Genomic DNA, 22,714 nt, shown 5'->3' with positions numbered 1-22,714 from the left:
TGACAAGTCATCGACTCATCGTTATTATTTAAAATTTTAAATAGATAATTTTTTATTAAATTTTTAAAACTTTCCATATAAAACTCTAATCATATTTAAGGGAAATTAATCCCATTAACACGGGCACCAATGACAAATCTTCAATGGGAAGTCCTGAATCCTCTTGCTTCCGATTCATTACCTTTACCTCCATAAAATTAAATTAACCTCTCTAGTGTCTAATATCAAAGTCACGACGCTTTAGGATTTTTATTCTTGTTTTCCATGTGACAGACATTTTAGGTAAGCTTTTCTTACTCCTAGGCAAGTTAGGAACAAATTGGAACACAATTTACAAATTAATTTAATTTGATTTAAAATTAATTGAATTAACAATTAATTATTTTATTTAAAATTAATAATGTAAAATAGAAATTGATTTCATTTATTAAAAATTGATATAATAATATATATAATCGTATATTTTTATCTCTTTATTTATCAAGTAAGTTTTTCATCACCACCAAAGAATCATATCACATCCATAGAGAAATGGATGACCACTTGAACGGAAAACTGCTGCCTGTAGCCATTGTAAGGTGTAGATAATTGTGGTAGAGGATTGAAAGAAATAGCAGAGAAAACAAATGCATGATTGTGCTAGTTCCTCAATAATTACGTAGTCAAAGTCTCAAAGTCTGGCAGAGTTGTCAAGTGCACATGTGGTGTTTTGTAAAGTGCAACGACAACTATATATATATATATATATATATATATATATATATATATTGAACAAAATATCTAAATACAGCATATCTAGATAGATTTATAAATAAAAGATATTTAGATTTGTTTTTATTTTTTAAAATTGTTTATAATCAAATACTATATTTGGTATCAATTTAGTTCAATATAAAAGATATTATCTTATTTTCAGTTGTAAAACTAAATTTTTTATTATGTGTAAGTACTATTTGGCTATTTTTATAAATAAAAATTTATTTTTCTGTAAAAAAACACACTCTATTTTTATAAACCTTCATGTTCATTTTTAAAGTTTCAACTCAAAATTGTTGACTATGGAATTAAAAAATTTTATTACATTAGTTAATAGTTATTATTATGCGCATTAAAAATGATTGGTTGTTTTAAAATAGAATATAAATAATTAAATTAAAAAGAAACTGGAATAGTAAAAATTATATAAATAGACAGAAAATATTCTTATATAAACTTTTATAATATGGATAATGAACTGTCGAACACTATACTTTTATGGCAAAAGCGGAAGGAGTATTTTTATAGAAACCGTGGTCTAACTTAGGATGAAAACTATAGACTATATAGTTGTCGGACTACGATTAAAAAATAAGAATTAATTGAAAAAATGCAAATTAAATAGTGACAAACCTAGAACCTGAATGAAACATGTGTCGATCTCTCTTCATTTAAATACCACCAAGCAGCTCGTTAGTTAAATTAAACAAAACCGTTCAACATATACAGTTAAATTAAAAGTATAACTAATTTAATCCTAATTAATAAAGAATATGAGGGACACGTAAATTTACATCGTACCATTTTATTTACCATCAATTACCTAACACTTTTGATATGCTTTTCATCAATTATAATTTTCACAAGCTTCTCATTCTCATATTAAATGTATGATTACAATTTGGTATATACATTTTAAGTAATAAAAGTTGGTTTTTTTTGGCAATGGAACATAACACAAAGAAAAATGACCTAAAAGAAAGAGTAATACTCTTCTCTAATAATAATGTCTAAATTATTAAGGGACAGCAACTATTCCAAGTACACCTGCTTGTTTAAAGCAGCAGTCTTAGTCATTAAATCAGCCGCTCTGTTTGTTATGCGCTGGATAAGCACTAAAGTAACTGTCCAATTGCGCTGGAATGTCTCTTTAATTCCTGTCAAGCAGATAAGAGTCATTCAAAACAAGAAGAAACGCATCAAGATTATCAGTTTCACATATGACTTCTTTGCACTTGCAATCCCAAGCCATAACAAGCCCTCTCCAAATAGCATGAAGCTCACAGCAGAGAACACTAAAAAGAGATATACTGGTAGAACAACCTTTTATCCAAATTCCCATGGTGTCTCTAATAATACACCTAAAGCCGGCTAATTGCTCATTTTTAAAAACACTTGCATTGCAGTTCACTTTACAGACATTCATTGGAGGTGGTTCACAGTTATATTGCAAAGAGGAATAATATATTTTTGTGTGGTAACGACATTGGAGAAATCTCGAGCAGCATGTTTAGCCAAGTGAACAATTTTCTCCTTACTCCATAGATCATCTTGATGGAAGATGTCATTGTTCCTATCCCTCAAAATCCACCAAAAGGCCGCTGCAAAGAGGAACTCATTTTTGTTGAGGTTAGAACGAATCCAAGACACAAAATCCAAACTAGAATCCACAGTGGTCATTCCCAAGTTTAAGTTAATCCAAATCTGACAAGCTTTTTGGAAAGTCCAAAAGCAATGGTTAATATCTTTTAGAGCAAGATAACATTTCTGACAAAAATTAGAAGTAACAAGACCTCTTTAAAATCGGTAGCTAGCTGTGAAAACTCCTTTGTTAAGACAAAGGCAGAGCATACACTTTATAAAAGTTGGGTTTGCTTATACTTAAGTCTAACATATATATTTATCCATTATTCAAGATGAGTTATATTTGCTCTTTATTGTATACGATGAGCTATAATCGATAAGAATTCAAAATTTATATTAAGCATTCAAGGTAAAAACTTAAAGTTAAAAGTCTTTGAAGTTCTTAAAAAAAGAAATTTTAAGATGACTTGGTATAAGAGTTGTAAACATATACTGAAAAGTGTAAATCAAATATTTATTGTTGTAGCGATTTATCAAGAACTCTTGAAACTTAGTATATAGTGAAAATTTTTGACTCCGATTGGAGACTCAATGATGCTTTCATTGAAAAAACCAACATTGTTCTTGGATTCTAATGCTATCATCAATATAGCTTATGACCAGAAGTAGTAGTTGCTTTCATTGAGAGATAGGAGATCAGTATTTATCCTGGACTCTCGCTAAGATGAAGATAATACGCATTCATCAGATCAATCATCACTACAACTGCTGCAAACATCACAAGTACTTGAGAACATTTGATTTTCAGTGATTGAAGGAAAGCAAATCAAAGAAGAAAAAAAGAAGAGCAAGAACTCCAAAAAATAATTCAAGAAGAAGAAAATAAAAAAACAACAAGAACAACTCTAAGCAATTGAATTAGAATTACAACAAAATCTCCTACATGCATGGAGCGCTCTGATACCATAATGAAATTACATATGACTATATGAGTGAAAGAAAGAATGAGCTTCTTTGTTCTGAAAAGTTAAAAAGTAAAATGCTTTAAGTCTTTCCTTGGTACATGGTCTGTTATGTATAGTTATAGGAGAGAAAAAAGTTTGTTATATCTGACTTAACTGCCCTTGAACTGACTAACCCAACAAACCATCATGTTAGTATCACATGTAGTTGCATGTGTATGAGGATGAGAATCCTCTAATAGGAATGAACAGGCAAACAGGTTATGCTGAATCAGAATATACCGTTGTTTTTTTGTTCATTTCACCTTATCTCATTTAATTTTATTGAAATTTATTTTATTGAATGGTATCAAACGTATAACTCCTTATAAACGCTTGAAAATTGATTCCATTCATTGGAATAAAAATAAAAATCCATTGCACATTTACGTCAAATTTATTTAAATTACACAAAATTTATGATAATTTTGAACAATCAATTTATTGTCTTTCTTAAATATTTTGTGTTTGGTGACTAACAAAAATGTCCAACTTAAAATTCATTTGCACCAAATTGAATATTTACTTTAAAATAATGATTTTCCTAAGGTTTTAAATAAGTTTTTATGAAAATTTTAAAATATAAAATTTTTTAATGTATTGATAGATAATTAAATTTAATAACTTTTACTAGAACTAACTTTAACAAAAAAAATGCCGTTCAAATTAATAAAAAAAAAACCTTCAAATTAACTAAAAAAATTCCTTACAACCAACAATGCAGAAAATACACAGAATAAATGTCTATGGCTCATTTATTATGTCTAGAATATTGTAAGCAATTGCTTCCAGATCAAAATTTATAATCCAAATTACACTTGTACAAGAGAGTTTGGATCTAGTCTAGCTTATCAAAGTTGGGTGACAACCAAATTAAAAAAGAGACGGCTTACTCAACCTCACTTGGATTATGTAATCAAATGCCTATACCAACTGCCTTATTCTTCTATTATCCATCCACAAACCCAAATACTATCATTAATTCAATCACAACTATATTAACAAAAGAAGAGAGATGCCAACTTAAGAGTAGCCCAATTGGTGCCATTTACTCATTTAGATTGATAGGTGAAAGAAAACCTCAAATATGAACATGATTTTAGGTTATTTGACTTGCTACCAACAAATTTGAAAGTTTTTTTTTTTTTACGAAACACGGATTGAAAAAATTGACATGCACCAAAACCCCGATATAGCAATAACCCACTCTCTGACTTAGTTGTAACCATCCGGGTAACTCCCATCTCTCTCCCCTGTTACAGATTAGTCAAACACTAGCAATGCCAAGATAAGTAGCTACAAGAGTGGTAGAACGAGAGAGAAGAGAAGCTACTATGATGGCAGTTTAAATGCGATTCACTCAAGGAAAGGAGCTGCAATTATTGAACAGACTAACCTAAGAATACCCCAGGCCATTCCATGTTGTTACTCCCATAGTATGCTAAACAATGAAGATAATGATGGCTACAACAATTGGAGCCACCAGTTGCCAAGGTCCGACGCAGCAAGTGCCTTCAAGAGCGATAATGAGAAGAGAAGTAATGTGAGCCCAATTTTTCCTTTATGATAATTCCTGCAATCTGCGAGAGGATTTGTTGGCCAAGAGTTGAGAAGCTATTTTTGCTATTTTAGGTGTAACAGTCCAGACCACCTGCTAGCACAATATTATCCGCTTTAACACACAAGGCCTCACGGTTTTGCATTTGACGACAGGGATGATAGCCGAAGTTTCCCACACTCACTTGTCAAAACGCGTCATGCTAGGGAGAGGTATCCACACCCTTATAAGGCATGCTTCGTTCCCCTCCCCAACTGATGTGGGACCTTACAATCCACCCCCTAAGGGAGCCTAGCGCCCTCGCTGGCACATCGATCCGGGCTCCGACTCTGATACCATCTGTAACAGCCCAACCCACCCGCTAGCATGATATTGAGGGACTTGAGTTTTCAAGCAAAATTTACATTTCTGGACTTTACTATGAGTTTGTGTATTTTTTCTGTGATTTCAGGTATTTTCTGGCTGAAATTGAGGGACCTGAGCAAAAATCTTATTCAGAGGCTGAAAAAGGACTGCAGTGCTGTTGGATTCTGACCTTCCTGCACTCGAAATGGATTTTGTGGAGCTAAAGAAACCCAATTGGCGCGCTATCAATTGCGTTGAAAAGTAGACATTCAGGGCTTTCCAGCAATATATAATAGTCCATACTTTTCCCGAGTTTTGACGATGCAAACTGGCATTCAAACACCAACTTCCTGCCCTATTCTGAAGTTAAATGCCAGAAACAGGTTACAAACCAGAGTTAAACGCCACAAACAGGCTGCAACCTGGCGTTTAACTCCAATAGAAGTCTCTACACGTGTAAAGCTCAATGCTCAGCCCAAGCACACACCAAGTGGGCCCCGAAAGTGGATTTCTGCATCATTTACTTATCTCTGTAAACCCTAGTAACTAGTTTAGTATAAATAGGACTTTTTACTATTGTCTTTTGACCATAGGATGCAATCTCTGGACGTTTAGTCCTTAGATCATGGAGGCTAGCCTCACGGCCAAGCCTAGACCTTTTTCACTTATGTATTTTCTACGATGGAATTTCTGCACCCCATAGATTAAGGTGTGGAGCTCTGCTATTCCTCATGAATTAATGCAAAGTACTATTGTTTTTCTATTCAATTCAACTTTATTCTTATTCTAAGATATTCATTCGCACCCAAGAACATGATGAATGTGATGATTATGTGACACTCATCACCATTCTCACCTATGAACGCGTGCCTGACAACCACTTCCGTTCTACATGAAAACGAGCTTGAGTATTTATCTCTTAGTCTCCATTCCGAAAGATCGGAGTTTTCGTGGTATAAGCTAGAATCAATTGGCAGCATTCTTGAGATCCGAAAAGTCAAAACCTTGTCTGTGGTATTCCGAGTAGGATCTGGGATGGGATGACTGTGACGAGCTTCAAACTCGCGAGTGTTGGGCGTAGTGACAGACGCAAAAGGATCAATGGATCCTATTCCAACATGATCGAGAACCAACAGCTGATTAGCCGTGTGGTGACAGCGCATTTGGACCATTTTCACTGAGAGGACGGACGGTAGTCATTGACAACGGTGATCCCCTAACATACAGCTTGCCATGGAAAGGAGTATGAATGATTGAATGAAGGCAGTGGGAAAGCAGAAATTCAGAAGGAACAAAGCATCTCCATACGCTTATCTGAAATTCTTACCAATGAATTACATAAGTATCTCTATCCTATTTTATGTTTTGTTTATATTTTAATTATCAAAATCCCATAACCATTTGAATTTGCCTGACTGAGATTTACAAGATGACCATAGCTTGCTTCAAGCCGATAATCTCCGTTGGATCGACCCTTACTCACGTAAGGTTTATTACTTGGACGACCCAGTGCACTTGCTGGTTAGTTGTGCGAAGTTGTGAAGAAAAATTGAGATTATGATTGTACGTACCAAGTTGTTGGCGCAGTTGAGATCACAATTTCGTGCACCAAGTTTTTGGCCCCGTTGCCGGGGATTGTTCGAGTTTGGACAACTGACAGTTCATCTTGTTGCTCAGATTAGGTAACTTTATTTTATTTTTAAGCTTTTTATTTTTTATTTTCGAAAATATAAAAAAATTTCTTCTTTTTCGTTCTTCCCAAAATAATTTTTGAAAAAAACCAAAAAAATTTTTATAAAACCATAAAAATCAAAAATATTTTGTGTTTTTTTGCTTGAGTTTAGTGTCAAATTTTAAGTTTAGTGTCAATTGCATCTTTTTAATTTTCTAAAAAAATTTTCGAAAAAAAACTCATGCATGGTGTTCTTCATGATCTTCAAGTTGTTCTTGATGATTGTCTTTGTTTAATCTTGTGATTTTCTTATTTTGTATCTTTTCTTATTTTTCATATGCATTTTAGAATCATTAGTTTCTCAACATTAAAAATTTCTAAGTTTGGTGTCTTGCATGTTTTTCTTTTCTTAAAAATTTTCAAAAATAAGTTCTTGATGTTCATCTTGATCTCCAAAATGTTCTTGGTGTTCATCTTGACATTCAAAGTGTTCTTGCATGCATTTTTTGTTTTGATTCATAATTTTTATGTCTTGCATCATTTTTATGTTTTTCTCTTTCCTCATTAAAAATTCAAAAATAAAAAATATATCTTTCCTTATCTTATTCATAAATTTCAATTTCAAAATTCTATCTTTTCAAATCTTTTTTCAAAATCAAATCTTTTCCATTTTTCTTTTGATATTTTCGATTTTTTTTAAAATATTTCAAAATCTTTTTCATTTTTCCTTTAATACTTTTCGAAAATTTTAAAAATTTGATTTTCAAAACCTTTTTCTTACTTTTATTTTATAATTTCGAATTTATTTCTAGCATTTAATGTTTTGATCCAAAAATTTCAAGTTGTTACTTGCCTATTAAGAAAGGTTCAATCTCTAAATTTTAAAATCATATCTTTTAGTTTCTTGTTAGTCAAGTAATCAACTTTAATTTCAAAAATCAAATCTTTTTAAATTTTCTTTTCAAATCTTTTTCAAAATAAATTTTAAATCATATCCTTTCAAAATCAATTTCAAAATCTTTTCTAACTCCTTATCTTTTCAAAATTGATTTTCAAATGTTTTTCAATTAACTACTTGACTTTTTTTTGTATTTTGAAAGTTTTCTATTTCAATCATATCTTTTTCAAAACCACCTAACTAATTTTCTCTCTCTAATTTTCGAAAACTCCTCACCCTTTTTCAAAATTCTTTTAATTAACTAATTGTTCCAAATTTTAATTTTAATTTTATTTCTTCTCTTAATTTTCGAATTCTAACTAATTTTTAAAATAAAAACAAAAAAACACTGCTCTTCGACTCAAATTCGAAACCCCCCTTCTTCTCTGTGTTCGAATTTTCGTCTTCTCCTTCTTCTATTCTTCTCTTCTTCTACTCACATAAAGAAATCTCTATACTGTGACATAGAGGATTCCTCTTCTTTTCTGTTCTCTTCTTTTTCATATGAACAGGAGCAAGGATAAGAACATTCTTGTTGAAGCTGATCCGGAACCTGAAAGGACTCTAAAGAGGAAGCTAAGAGAAGCTAAAGTACAACACTCTGGAGAGGACCTGACAGAATTTTTTGAAAAAGAAGAGGAGATGGCCGAACCCAATAACAATGGTGGAGATGCAAGGAAGATGCTTGGTGACTTCATTGCACCCTCTTCTAACTTCTATGGAAGAAGCATCTCACTTCCTGCAATTGGAGCAAACAACTTTGAGCTTAAGCCTCAATTAGTTTCTCTATTGCAGCAGAATTGCAAGTTTTATGGACTTCCAATGGAAGATCCTCATCAGTTTTTAGCTAAATTCTTGCAAATCTGTGACACTGTCAAGACCAATGGAGTTGATCCCAAGGTCTACAGGCTTATTCTTTTCCCTTTTGCTATAAGAGACAGAGCTAGAACATGGTTGGATTCACAACCTAAGCATAGCCTGAACTCTTGGGATAAGCTGGTCAGTGCTTTTCTGGCCGAATTCTTTCCACCTCAAAAGATGAGCAAGCTTAGAGTGGAAACCCAAACCTTCAGACAGAAGGAAGGAGAGTCCCTCTATGAAGCTTGGAAAAGATATAAGCAACTGATCAAAAGGTGTTCTTCTGACATGTTTCCAGAATGGAGCATCATATGTATATTCTATGATGGTCTGTCTGAGTTGTCAAAAATGTCATTGGACCATTCTGCAGGAGGATCTCTTCATCTGAAAACCCCTGCAGAAGCTCAGGAACTCATTGAAATGGTTGTAAATAACCAGTTCATGTACACCTCTGAGAGGAATCCTGTGAACAACGGGACGCCTCAGAAGAAGGGAGTTATCGAAATTGATACTCTGAATGCCATATTGGCTCAGAACAAAATATTGACTCAGCAAGTCAATATGATTTCTCAAAGTCTGAATAGATTGCAAGCTGCATCCAACAGTAGTAAAGAGGCATCTTCTAAAGAAGAAGCTTATGATCCTGAGAACCCTGCAATGGAAGAGGTGAATTACATGGGAGAACCCTATGGAAACACCTATAATCCTTCATGGAGAAATCATCTAAATTTCTCAACAGAAGCCTCAACAAGGCTTCAACAATAATGGTGGAAGAAATAGGTTTAGCAATAGCAAGCCTTTTCCATCATCTTCTCAGTAACAGACAGAAAATTCTGAACAGAGCCACTCTAGCCTGGCAACCATAGTCTCTAATCTATCCAAGACCACACTAAGTTTCATGAATGAAACAAGGTCCTCCATTAGAAATTTGGAGGCACAGGTGGTTCAGTTGAGTAAGAAGATTACTGAAACTCCTCCCAGTACTCTCCCAAGCAATACAGAAAAAAATCCCGAGAGTGCAAGGCCATAACCATGACCAACATGGCCAAACCTGGAGAGAGTGAGGAGGACGTGAATCCCAGTGAGAAAAGCCTCATGGGACGTCCTCTGGGTAGAGAGGAATTCCCCTTTGAGGAACCAAAGGAATCTAAGGCTCATGCAGAGACCATAGAGATTCCATTGAACTTCCTTCTGCCATTTATGAGCTCTGATGAGTATTCTTCCTCTGAAGAGGATGAAGATGTTACTGAAGAGCAAGTTGCTAAGTACCTTGGAGCAATCATGAAGCTAAATGCCAAGTTATTTGGTAATAAGACTTGGGAGGATGAACCCACCTTGTTTACCAATGAACTGAGTGCATTAATGAGGCAGACATTACCTCAGAAGAAACCGGATCCCGAAAAATTCTTCATACCTTGTACCATAGGCACCATAACCTTTGAGAAGGCTCTGTGTGACCTGGAGTCAGGGATAAACCTCATGTCACTCTCTGTAATGGAGAAACTGGGAATCTTTGAGGTACAAGCTGCAAGAATCTCACTAGAGATGGCAGACAAATCAATGAAACAGGCTTATGGACTAGTAGAGGACGTGCTAGTAAAGGTTGAAGGCCTTTACATCCCTGCTGATTTCATAATCCTAGACACTGGGAAGGATAAGGATGAATCCATCCTCCTTGGCAGACCCTTCCTAGCCACAGCAAAAGCTGTGATTGATGTTAACAGAGGAGAATTAGTCCTTCAGTTGAATGAGGACTACCCTGAATTTAAGACTCAAGGTTCTCCTTCTGTAACCATGGAGAGGAAGCATGAAAAGCTTCTCTCAATACAAAGTCAAACAAAACCCCCACATTCAAACTCTAAGTTTGGTGTTGGGAGGCCACAACCAAACTCTAAGTTTGGTGTTGAGAGGCCCCAACCATGCTCTGATTATCTGTGAGGCTCCATGAGAGCTCACTGTCAAGCTATTGACATTAAAGAAGCGCTTATTGGGAGGCAACCCAATGTTATTTAATTATATCTATTTATTTTTCCATTGCTATTTTATATTTTTTTTAGGTTGATGATCATGTGAAGTCACAAAAATGTATGAAAAATAAAAAACAGAATGAAAAACAGCATTAAAAACAGCTCACCCTGGAGGAAGAGCTTACTGGCGTTTAAACGCCAGTAAGAAGCATCAGACTGGCATTTAACGCCAGAAAGAAGCATCAAGCTGGTGTTTAACGCCAGAAACAAGCACCAGATTGGCGTTTAACGCTAGAACAGAGCATCAAGTTGGCGTTAAACGCCAAGAAAGGGAGAAAAGCTGGCGTTAAACGCCAGAAACAAGCAACAACCTGGCGTTTAACGCCAGAATTGCACTCTTGGGCGTTTTTGCATGCCTCAATGGAGCAGGGATGCTAAGTCCTTGACCCCTCAGGATCTGTGGACCCACAGAATCCCCACCTACCCCACCTCTTCTTCTCTCCTCTTCATACCCTTCACCAACCACCTCATTCACTTTTCCCCAAAACACCACCTACCTTCACATTCAAAACTCTTTTTCCTCCCAAACCCAAACCCCAAATACACGAACCAACCCCCCCACTCCTATATATACCCCTCATCACTCCTTCAATCTCACACATCACAAACCCCTTATACCCCTTTGGCCGAATTCCCTTCTCCCTCCATCTCTTACAATTTCTTCTTCTTCTCCTTCATTCTTTCTTCTTTGCTCGAGGACGAGCAAACACTTTGAGTTTGGTGTGGTAAAATCATTGCTTTTTTGTTTTTCCATAACCATTTATGGCACCTAAGGCCGGAGAAACCTCTAAAAAGAGGAAAGGAAAGGCAATTGCTTCCACCTCTGAGTCATGGGAGATGGAGAGATTCATCTCAAAAGCCCATCACTAAGAAAAGGATGGAGCAAACAAGAGAGCCCACTCATGGACCTTAACAAGAGCATGAGGAAGTTCCTCATCATGAAATCCCTGAGATACCTCAAGGGATGCATTTTCCTCCACAAAATTATTGGGAGCAAATCAATACCTCCCTAGGAGAATTAAATTCCAACATGGGACAACTAAGGGTGGAGCACCAAGACCACTCCATCATTCTCCATAAGATTAGAGAATATCAAAGAGCTATGAGGGAGGAGCAACAAAGGCAAGGAAGAGACATAGAGGAGCTCAAGAACACCATTGGTTCTTCAAGAGGAAGAAGACGCCACCCTCACTAAGGTGGACCCGTTCCTTAATCTCCTTGTCTATTTATTTATTTTTTCTATTTTCGTTCTCTATGCTTTATTTTTGTTTATGTTTGTGTCTTCATTACATGATCATTAGTGTCTAGTGTCTATGCCTTAAAGCTATGAATGTCCTATAAATCCATCACCTTTCTTAAATGAAAAATGTTCTAAAAATAAAAGAACAAGAAGTACATGGATTTCGAATTCATCCTTGAGATTAGTTTAATTATTTTGATGTGGTGGCAATACTTTTTGTTTTCTGAATGAATGTTTGAACAGTGCATATTTTTGAATTTGTTGTTTATGAATGTTAAATTTGTTGGCTCTTGAAAGAATGATGAAAAAGGAGAAATGTTATTGATAATCTGAAAAATCATAAAATTGATTCTTGAAGCAAGAAAAAGCAGTGAAAAAGCAAAAGCTTGCGGAAAAAAAAAGAAAAGAAAATGGCGAAAAAAAAAGAGAGAAAGAAAAAGAAAAAGCAAGCAGAAAAAGCCAATAGCTCTTTAAACCAAAAAGCAAGAGCAAAAAGCCAATAACCCTTTAAACCAAAAGGCAAGGGTAAAAAGGATCCAAGACTTTGAGCATCAGTGGATAGGAGGGCCCAAAGGAATAAAATCCTGGCCTAAGCGGCTAAACCAAGTTGTCCCTAACCATGTGCTTGTGGCGTGAAGGTGTCAAGTGAAAAGCTTGAGACTGAGCGGTTAAAGTCGTGATCCAAAGCAAAAAAAGAGTGTGCTTAAGAAACCTGGACACCTATAACTGGGGACTCTAGCAAAGCTGAGTCACAATCTGAAAAGGTTCACCCAGTTCTGTGTCTATGGCATTTATGTATCTGGTGGTAATACTGGAAAACAAAGTGCTTAGGGCCACGACCAAGACTCATAAAGTAGCTGTGTTCAAGAATCAACATACTGAATTAGGAGAATCAATAACACTATCTAAATTCTGAGTTCCTATAGATGCCAATCATTCTGAACTTCAAAGGATAAAGTGAGATGCCAAAACTGTTCAAAGGCAAAAAGCTACTAGTCTCGCTCATCTAATTGGAGCTAAGTTTCATTGATATTTTGGAATTTAATAGTATATTCTCTTCTTTTTATCCTATTTAATTTTTAGTTGCTTGGGGACAAGCAACAATTTAAGTTTGGTGTTGTGATGAGCGGATAATTTATACGCTTTTTGGCATTGTTTTTAGGTAGTTTTTAGTAGGATCAAGCTACTTTTTATTATATTTTTATTAGTTTTTAAGCAAAATTCACATTTTTGGACTTTACTATGAGTTTGTGTATTTTTCTGTGATTTCAGGTATTTTCTGGCTGAAATTGAGGGACTTGAGCAAAAATCTGATTCAGAGGCTGAAAAAAGACTGCAGATGCTGTTGGATTCTGACCTCCCTGCACTCGAAATGGATTTTCTGGAGCTACAGAAACCCAATTTGTGCGCTCTCAATTTCGTTGGAAAGTAGACATCCAGGGCTTTCCAGAAATATATAATAGTCCATACTTTTCCCGAGTTTTGACGATACAAACTGGCGTTCAAACACCAACTTCCTGTCCTATTCTGAAGTTAAACGACAGAAACAGGTTACAAACCAGAGTTAAACGCCACAAACAGGCTGCAACCTGGCATTTAACTCCAAGAGAAGTCTCTACACGTGTAAAGCTCAATGCTCAGCCCAAGCACATACCAAGTGGGCCCCGGAAGTGGATTTCTGCATCATTTACTTATCTCTATAAACCCTAGTAACTAGTTTAGTATAAATAGGACTTTTTACTATTGTCTTTTGACCATAGGATGCAATCTCTAGACATTTAGTCCTTAGACCATGGAGGCTGGCCTCACGGCCAAGCCTAGACCTTTTTCACTTATGTATTTTCTACGATGGAGTTTCTGCACCCCATAGATTAAGGTGTGGAGCTCTGATGTTCCTCATGAATTAATGCAAACTACTATTGTTTTTCTATTCAATTCAAGCTTATTCTTATTCTAAGATATTCATTCGCATCCAAGAACATGATGAATGTGATGATTATGTGACACTCATCACCATTTTCACTTATGAACGCGTGCCTGACAACCACTTCTGTTCTACATGAAAACGAGCTTGAGTGTTTATTTCTTAGCCTCCATTCCGAAAGATTGGAGTCTTCGTGGTATAAGCTAGAATCAATTGGTAGTATTCTTGAGATCCGAAAAGTCTAAACCTTGTCTGTGGTATTCCGAGTAAGATCTGGGATGGGATGACTGTGACGAGCTTCAAACTCGCGAGTGTTGGGCATAGTGACAGACGCAAAAGGATCAATGGATCCTATTCCAACATGATCGAGAACCAACAGCTGATTAGCCGTGCGGTGACAGCGCATTTGGACCATTTTCACTGAGAGGACGGACGGTAGCCATTGACAACGGTGATCCCCTAACATACAGCTTGCCATAGAAAGGAGTATGAATGATTGAATGAAGGCAGTGGAAAAGCAGAGATTCAGAAGGAACAAAGCATCTCCATACGCTTATCTGAAATTCTTACCAATGAATTACATAAGTATCTCTATCCTATTTTATGTTTTATTTATATTTTAATTATCAAAATCCCGTAACCATTTGAATCTTCCTGACTGAGATTTACAAGATGACCATAGCTTACTTCAAGCCGATAATCTCCGTGGGATCGACCCTTACTCACGTAAGGTTTATTACTTGGCGACCAAGTACACTTGCTGGTTAGTTGTGTAAAGTTGTGAAGAAGAATTGAGATTATGATTGTGCGTACCAAGTTGTTAGCGCAGTTGAGATCACAATTTCGTGTACCATTTACTCACCACGTGACCCAAAAACTTCGCCTCCTTCTTCCAGAATTCACATTTGAATAGTTTTGCATAGAGTTTCTTTTCTTTTAGTATCTGCAACACAGTTCTCAAGTGTTCCGCATGCTCTTCTTCAGTTTTGGAATAAATTAGTATGTCATCAATAAAGGCAACAATGAAGTTATCCAGAAATGGACGGAACACTCTGTTCATATAATACATAAACACTGCAGGAGCGTTTGTTAATCCAAAAGACATTGCAGTGTACTCGTAATGACTCCTAAAAGCGGTCTTAGGGATATCCTTACCCCCCACCCTTATTTGGTGATAACCGGATCACAAATCGATCTTGGAGAAAACCCTAGCTCTTTGTAACTGATCCATGAGATCGTCAATCCTCGGCAGTTTGGGGTAAAGAAGCTAGGGGATGTGGTAACTTGCCTATGAAGCAAGGAGAAAAGTTATGATCAATGATGATCAATGATGATTGTATGAGATACGGAGGATGGCGGTGGAAGTGCTTGATGTGCCATGAGTCTAAGGGCTGTAATTATTAATGAATTGGCTGGTTATAGATTTAACCATGAACCGGATGGCTGGATTATTACCGTGTTACGGCAGAGCCATGATTGAATTATGGCTGAGTATGAAATGCATATATGCTTATTGATTGAAAAGTGAATTGTTGCACTTCCACTATCTGAGACACGAGTTTCCCTGGAAGAAAGCAGTGGGTAGCCACCACGTGCTCCAGGTGGAGACTCGAGACTCTGTTGACCCTATGTCGTAAGGGTGGCCGGACACTGTGAAAGTTCCGGATGAACTCGCCCTCGTGAATAAACACCAGTGTGGGTGTTGTATGATTATGATTATGATCATGATGATGATTGAGAATAACTCGAGTTGGGGATTGCACGACAGAGGGACAGTCCAATGGTTAGCTACCAGGACTTGTCGGGTTGGCTTCATAACCGACAGATGATATCATCAGCCATTAGGACAGGCATTCATCATATGCATACTATGTGAATTGTTTGAGATTGCTTATTTGACTGCATATTACTTGCTAATTGTCTAAATGCCTTACCTGCTCCTATTTGTATATCTCTTGTCTGATATAACTGTGTTTGCTATATTATACTCCTGTTGGTGGTTGGGAGGTCTGAAGGATTTGGAAAGGGAAGTATTAGATAGACTGAAGATCTTTAGTCAGATGCCATTTATGGTTTAGCCTATTTATAAGCTTTGATTTATCTGGTGGAAGTTCTAGGATTGCCTTCGGCTTTCCTCTTATATTACATGTTAAATATGTGGGAACTGTTACCATGCTATGAACCTCCGGTTCTTACCCATGCGAATTTTGTGATTTTCAGATGTAGGACGAGAGGTTTTTCGCTGAGGCATGCTGGAACTTCTGGATTAGCGAAGATCCTTTGTTCTCGGGACTCTATCTTAGTTCATATGTTTTGCTCAGATACTTGTTATTTTCACTAATAATACAAACTGTGATGACTCCTCTTAGAGGTGATTTTGGAGATTAAGTTTTCTGTATTTATGTCCTTTTGGGTTTTAGCCTGTTTATAAGCTTTGATTTATCTGGTGGAAGTTCTAGGATTGCCTTTGCCTTTCCTATGATATTACATGTTAAATATGTGAGAACTGTTACCATGCTGGGAACCTCCGGTTCTCACCTATGCGTATTTTGTGGTTTTCAGATGTAGGACGAGAGGTTTCTCGCTGAGGCATGCTGGAGACTTTTGGATTAGCGAAGATCCTTTGTTCTCGGGACTCTATCTTAGTTCATATGTTTTGTTTAGATACTTGTTATCTCCACTAATAATACAAACTGTGATGACTCCTCTTAGAGGTGGTTTTGGAGATTAGGTTTTCTGTATTTATGTCCCTTTGGGTTTTCTTTGGGGTTTCTTATTTTATTTACATGTATATATTGCTATGCTCGGACCGGTTATCTTCGCAACCGGATTTTGAGTTTTGATATTCCTGTTTTTGACACTCCTTTGTTTATATATAATCTTGCGTTGGCTTATTCTTTTGTTCGTTACGTTATGTTATCGATCGGAGTGTTGTGCTTTTCAATTTGCGATTTTGTTCTACCCCTTTTCTTCAAAAGCTCCTAGTTATAATCATTATTCACACTACTATATGTACTAAATTTTTACTTTTAGAGGTCGTAATACCTTGACATCTCTAAATTATGACTTAAACATAAGACTCTGTATGGTAGGGTGTTACAATTTTAGTTATTCTCTCCATAATAATAAAATTTAAGACTCATGCTTAGGCATGCTCACAAAATAAAATTATTAGTTGAATCTGTAAACTTTTTTTTGAAGGCATTAATTGAATATGTAATTAAATTAGTTTATCTTAATAAACAAACTTAATAAGGTTTTAGAATTGTTTCGTATATGCGAGGACCAAGATTTTAAATTAGTGTATTTTGTATTCATTTTGATAAAAAAAAAAAAAAGCATAGAGACATTAATTAAGGATTAGATATAATTTATTTTTTTATTTTTTTAATTTTTATTAATTTTTATAATTATATATTTTATTATTATATTTTTTTCATAAATTTTTGTATGAAAAAAGAATAATAAATTGAACTTTTATAATTTATTTTTTATTTAATTTATTATTAAATAAAATATAAAAATATTAATTTTTGTGTCTCTATCATTTTTATCTTATTTTTAGTATCCTATCTTATTCTGTCCTTATAATTAAACTTAATATTTTGCTTACTGCAATCCTAATGTATCTGTAATAATAAGATTTTAAATTCAATCCGTGTATATTAACAATCACTAAATTAACTATTTATATAAAATACAATTAAAATAATAATTTTATGACTAAATTAATGAGTAAAATTACAAGCAAAACTTGATTATGAAAATTTTTAATCACATTTCTATCACTGTAGCAATCATATGCCATGTGTGCCAAACTTATATTCTTAATACAAGTTTGAACAAAAATATTAGATGTATTTTTTAAAATAATATTAGAAAGATAATAACTTAAAATTATGTTATTTAACTTAATATTTATAATTTTGTATATATAATAATAACATATATCTAAAATTATTATTATTGTTAGAAACAAGAGATTAGATTTGTGTATTATTGAGTGTATTCAAGTTGTCTGGATTGATATAATATAAAAAGATATTTATAGGTACTAAGAGAATCGTAATAATAAAAATGTAATTTTCTATAATAAATATTCAGATATGCTAATTACTAATTGATTCTAATTCATCCTAATTATATTCTAACAATTATTATAGTAACAATTAATGAATATAAAATAATTTTTTTTAATTATTTTAGACTAATTTATATTATTTCCCAAATATTTTTTCTTTTTATTTAGACAATTAACAGTCTACTACACATGAACATGCATGTAAGATTCAGTAAGATCTCACATATTTGCACGTGAAGAGTGTTAAATATAGCATTATTTTCAAGTTGGAGAGAGGGATAAGAGTAATGCGTTACTTGTATCCTGTAGAAAATCATCTATTGGAGAGTCGTGCTGATTATAATTGGGGAGGAATCGCTGACTTCATTTCAACATTTTCTACTTCCCTGCCAAATAAAGCCAAGTAATATGCCCTAGTAGTCAACAAATTTCAAAATGCACACAATATATGAATTAATTAATAAAAAATTCAAGAACCAACAATTTTATTTTAGGTAGCTACTCCAATGAAGATTTAATGATTATCATCATGTGAAGATATATCATTTTAACCATTGATGATAAATTGTAGGACTTGATTTTATTTGAAGTAAAAGTGTTACCTTTATTTAAAGTGTTGCTAAATAAATAAGTTACACTTTTTAAACAAGCATCATCATGAGAAGATGTTTTTGACATCTTCATGGAAGTAGTTGCCTTTATTTTATATTAACTAATAATTTTTAGTCAACAACTTAATATATTTAGTTTAATAATCTAATTATATATTTTTAGTCAATACTTTTAAATATTTTTGATTAATTATTAGTCAAAAATAATAAATTCTATTAATATTTTAGTATTATTATTTAATTATTTAATTAATTAAGTATTTTTTATATATTATTTAATGGATTTACTTCCCTTATAGTGCAAAAATTAATACTATAAATAATTTTAAGAGAAATGAAAACATGTAACAAATTTTAATTGGAATATATTAATGAGAGCTACTTAGATAAAGGTGTCAAAAATATCTTTTTTTTAAAGATGTTTTTTAAAAATTAAAATTTAACACATATAACCAATTAAATTGTGTTATTTTTATTAAAATTAGACCAGATAAATCAGTATAGTCAAAATATTAATAAATTAAATTTTAAACCGGTATAAATTAATATTTTATAAAAAATGAGTACAATATTTCAATTATAAAAAAAATTAAAATATCCCTATTTTATATATATATATATATATATATATATATATATATATATATAGAAAACTCTAAATCCTAATAACTATATATATATATATATAGAAAACTTTAAATCCTAATCTTATTAGAGAAAAAAATGTTAGAATTTAAAATTTTCAAAATTAATATATATAATAAGAGTATTTTAGTCATTTTCTATAATAGAGATATTGTAGTTATTTTTTAAAAAAAATAATATTAATGCAGACCGATTCAAAATTTGATTCACCATTTTTCGATCAAATTAATTTGTCTGACCTAATATTAAAAAAAAATATAATTTAATTGATTATATATGTTAAATTTTAATTATTAAAAAACTTCTTTAAAAAAAGGAACGTTTTAGACGTCTTTATCAAAATGGCTCTCTATATCAATAATAACCTAAAACAACGCTTGACCTGTGAATTTCATCCCACATTTCTTTGGCTGTTTTGAAATTTGAGATTCTCTTAAATGTCTCCGGATTCACAGCATGATATAACATATATTTTGCTCTTGAATCTTGTCCCATATCATTCATGTCTTCCTCGTCAAATTCATCTTCAGATTTTTCTATTTCTACACCACCTACTATCTTTTTTGGAATCTTTGGTCCATTCTTGATGATTAACCAACGTTTGAAGTCCACCGATTGAAAAAATATCTTCATGTGCTCTTTCCATTCAATGGTGTTTGTACCATCAAAGTTCCTTGCATCATGCTTGTATTCATCAAATTTTCATCCATTTAATCTGTGTCTTTAATTTTTATGTACATTTTAAGAGAGAAACAAATTATACATAAAAAATCATAATTGTTTATCCAAAAATAAATAAATAAATCAAGCTCTAGAACTTAATGTATATTACTCTATCTTATTATTATGAGAAATCTAAACTGGTTTTAAACTTTAAATTAAATTTAAATCCCAATTTGTAAATACAATACTTTATCTGTAAAAAGTTAATAAAACAAAATGAATAAAAGACAAACACTCTAAACCCCTTCCTTCTATCCAAGGTGTAATTTTAAGGAAGACAACATTAATCTAAGTATATCACTTGCTTCTTCTCTCGACTTCTAAATTTTTCATTGGTTTTGAATTAGGGACGACCATAGTGAATAAAAAAAAATATGTTGCATCACTTATTCTCCTGCAAGACATACACTGGAAAGAATGTAAAAGATCTCAGATAAGAGTTAAAAAAGATAAAATCAATATAATTGCATTATTTATTTTTTCATTGGTTACTTTTTCTTTTCTTTTTTTTTTATGTTTTTTGGTCTTCTACTTCCTTCTAATTCTTCTGGTCTCTACGTTTTGATCTTTTTTCTGTTCATCTATATATTTTTTTCTCTTTTCTTTTTTAAAAGTAATTAGTTGAGTTATAATTTTTAAACTTAATTTAGGAATTTGAGTTTAATATTTTACAAATTGCAAAATAGAATTTATTATATAAAATATGATAATTGATAAAAAAAATTATTTGATTAAGATTTTAATTCTAATTTAATTAAATTAGAATTATTTATTGAATTATATTTAAAAATTAATTACATATTGTTATGTCAAAATGACAAATCATTATTTAAATTATTTTTAAAATATATTTTATATTAATAACTTATTGTAATGGTTAATTTTAATACATAATTAAAATAAAAATTACATATAGGTAAGGAAATATCAAATTAGGTCAAGGGTCTGCCAAGGGCCTTGGACTAGCATACAAATGACCAGGACTTACAAAATATATTTCAGGTCTAAGTTAATGTTGAGGCTTTTTGTCTTAAAATTAAACATGTGTGTGTCTATATATATATAGACTTGTCTACCAAATCTTTTTAATAAATTTATAAAAAAATTGTAATTTATTTTTTTCGGCCCATTTAAATTTTCAGTGAATATAGCTTTTTTTTTTTTTTAACGATAAAATCTGGATTGTCCCACATGTGTTTTCATCCCAAACTATAACCCTCAATCCAGGCCAACGTGTATTAGTGTTATGAAGTGGTGGAATTATTGTGCGATACAAAATTTAAAAATATAATAATTTTTTAAATAATTAATAAAAATAAGATGAAAAAATATTATATCTAATTCAAAATCTTAAGATGGTAAGTTAATGGATTTCTCATTTTATAAACTCTTCACTCTTCTTTATTTTTTTAATGTGGGACTAATTTCAACACTTCTCACACTTGCAACATTAACAATTATAAAAAGGTACGGAAATTTATTTTACTTCTATTTTTTGGTTTTGGTGAGAGAGAAACAAATAAACAGTAAATTAAATTAGCTATCAACATGCATGCATAAATGATAAGTAAACATATATTCGATAAAATAATACTAAAAATAAATTTTAATAAATTATTTACTGCAAAATATAATATAATTATAAAAAAATTAACTGATATATAAAAACAACTTTTACTTTATATAGTTTTTTTTTTTCACGTAATATATCAGGATAAGAAATTGATATAGGACATACATATCAACGATTATGTACCCGTCCAGCATTTCATACTTTAGACAAATAATAGATAGAAGGGAAAATAGAGAGGAGCATGAAGAAAGTGAGAAAAAAATAAAGAAAGACGAAGTACAAGACATAATAATTCTTAAGGGAAAATTGCAAAGTTATTATAAAAATCTGAAGGAATTACTATATAACTACTATACACTTTCATATAGTAAATTAAGTTAATCCATCAATTTGACTATTATTATTCATGTAACTTAATTACGAGCATGTTACTATATTATATATATATATACGCGTGAGTATATATGCATGGTGGAACCCATATTGAACGAGTGGTTGTTATTATTGTAACGTATATCTATCAGAGAAAGTTTAGATGCATACCTGAAAAATAAAGTTTGAACGGCTTACTTTTCCTCCTATGGTATACGCTTGTGTGCACAAAGATAATAAGTATCATAAGTAGAGATTGATGAGTTTAGACGAAAAGAAAAAACGATTAAGAAGAGGAAGAAATGTTTAAAAAATAAAAATTATATTCTCTATTGTTAGAACGAACTTACTTAAATAATTTCGATAGAACTTGTTGAATTCTTGATTAAGGTATATAATATATATAGTACATAAAGAAGAAGGCAGTGACGGCAAATTCAAAGGAAGTTCATAAGTGAGCAAGAAGTAAGTTAAAAGTTAAATGGATTGTCACAACTCACAAGCTAATAAGGAATATTTGCTAATATTATTTGTAGTTATATTATATATATAAATATCATAAGGGGAAGGAGAGAAAAGGGATGAAAAGGGATGTGGTATATATAGAAAGAATGAATACAGTCATTCCCATTAAGAAGCTAAGAAAATTCAACTGATTCATTCCATTTTGTTATTTTGTAGAAGGAAATTAGTTTATTTATAATATTCTTTGCTTGTTGACTATAAAATGAATAATGTCAAAAAGATAATAATCTAAAATTATTTTATTTATTTTAATATTTATAATTATATACATATAATTCTAAA

The 22,714-nt window shown here is 32.5% G+C and overlaps 1 long non-coding RNA gene across 1 annotated transcript; it reads right to left on the bottom strand.

Moving 5' to 3' along the window:
* Positions 1 to 1,638: 1,638 nt before the first annotated feature.
* Positions 1,639 to 22,469, bottom strand: LOC130976714 (uncharacterized). The gene is made up of 5 exons (XR_009084739.1): positions 22,258 to 22,469; positions 22,079 to 22,125; positions 19,622 to 19,960; positions 18,280 to 18,369; positions 1,639 to 2,357 (listed from the first exon to the last, which is right to left on the bottom strand). It is a non-coding gene; the product is annotated as an uncharacterized LOC130976714 (long non-coding RNA).
* Between the last annotated feature and the right edge of the window lie 245 nt (positions 22,470 to 22,714).

This window comes from Arachis stenosperma, chromosome 4 (assembly GCF_014773155.1).
Source record: "Arachis stenosperma cultivar V10309 chromosome 4, arast.V10309.gnm1.PFL2, whole genome shotgun sequence".
NCBI lineage: Eukaryota > Viridiplantae > Streptophyta > Magnoliopsida > Fabales > Fabaceae > Arachis > Arachis stenosperma.
The sequence above is the reverse complement of the archived record's forward strand: the minus strand, read 5'-3'. Positions and strand labels throughout refer to the sequence as shown.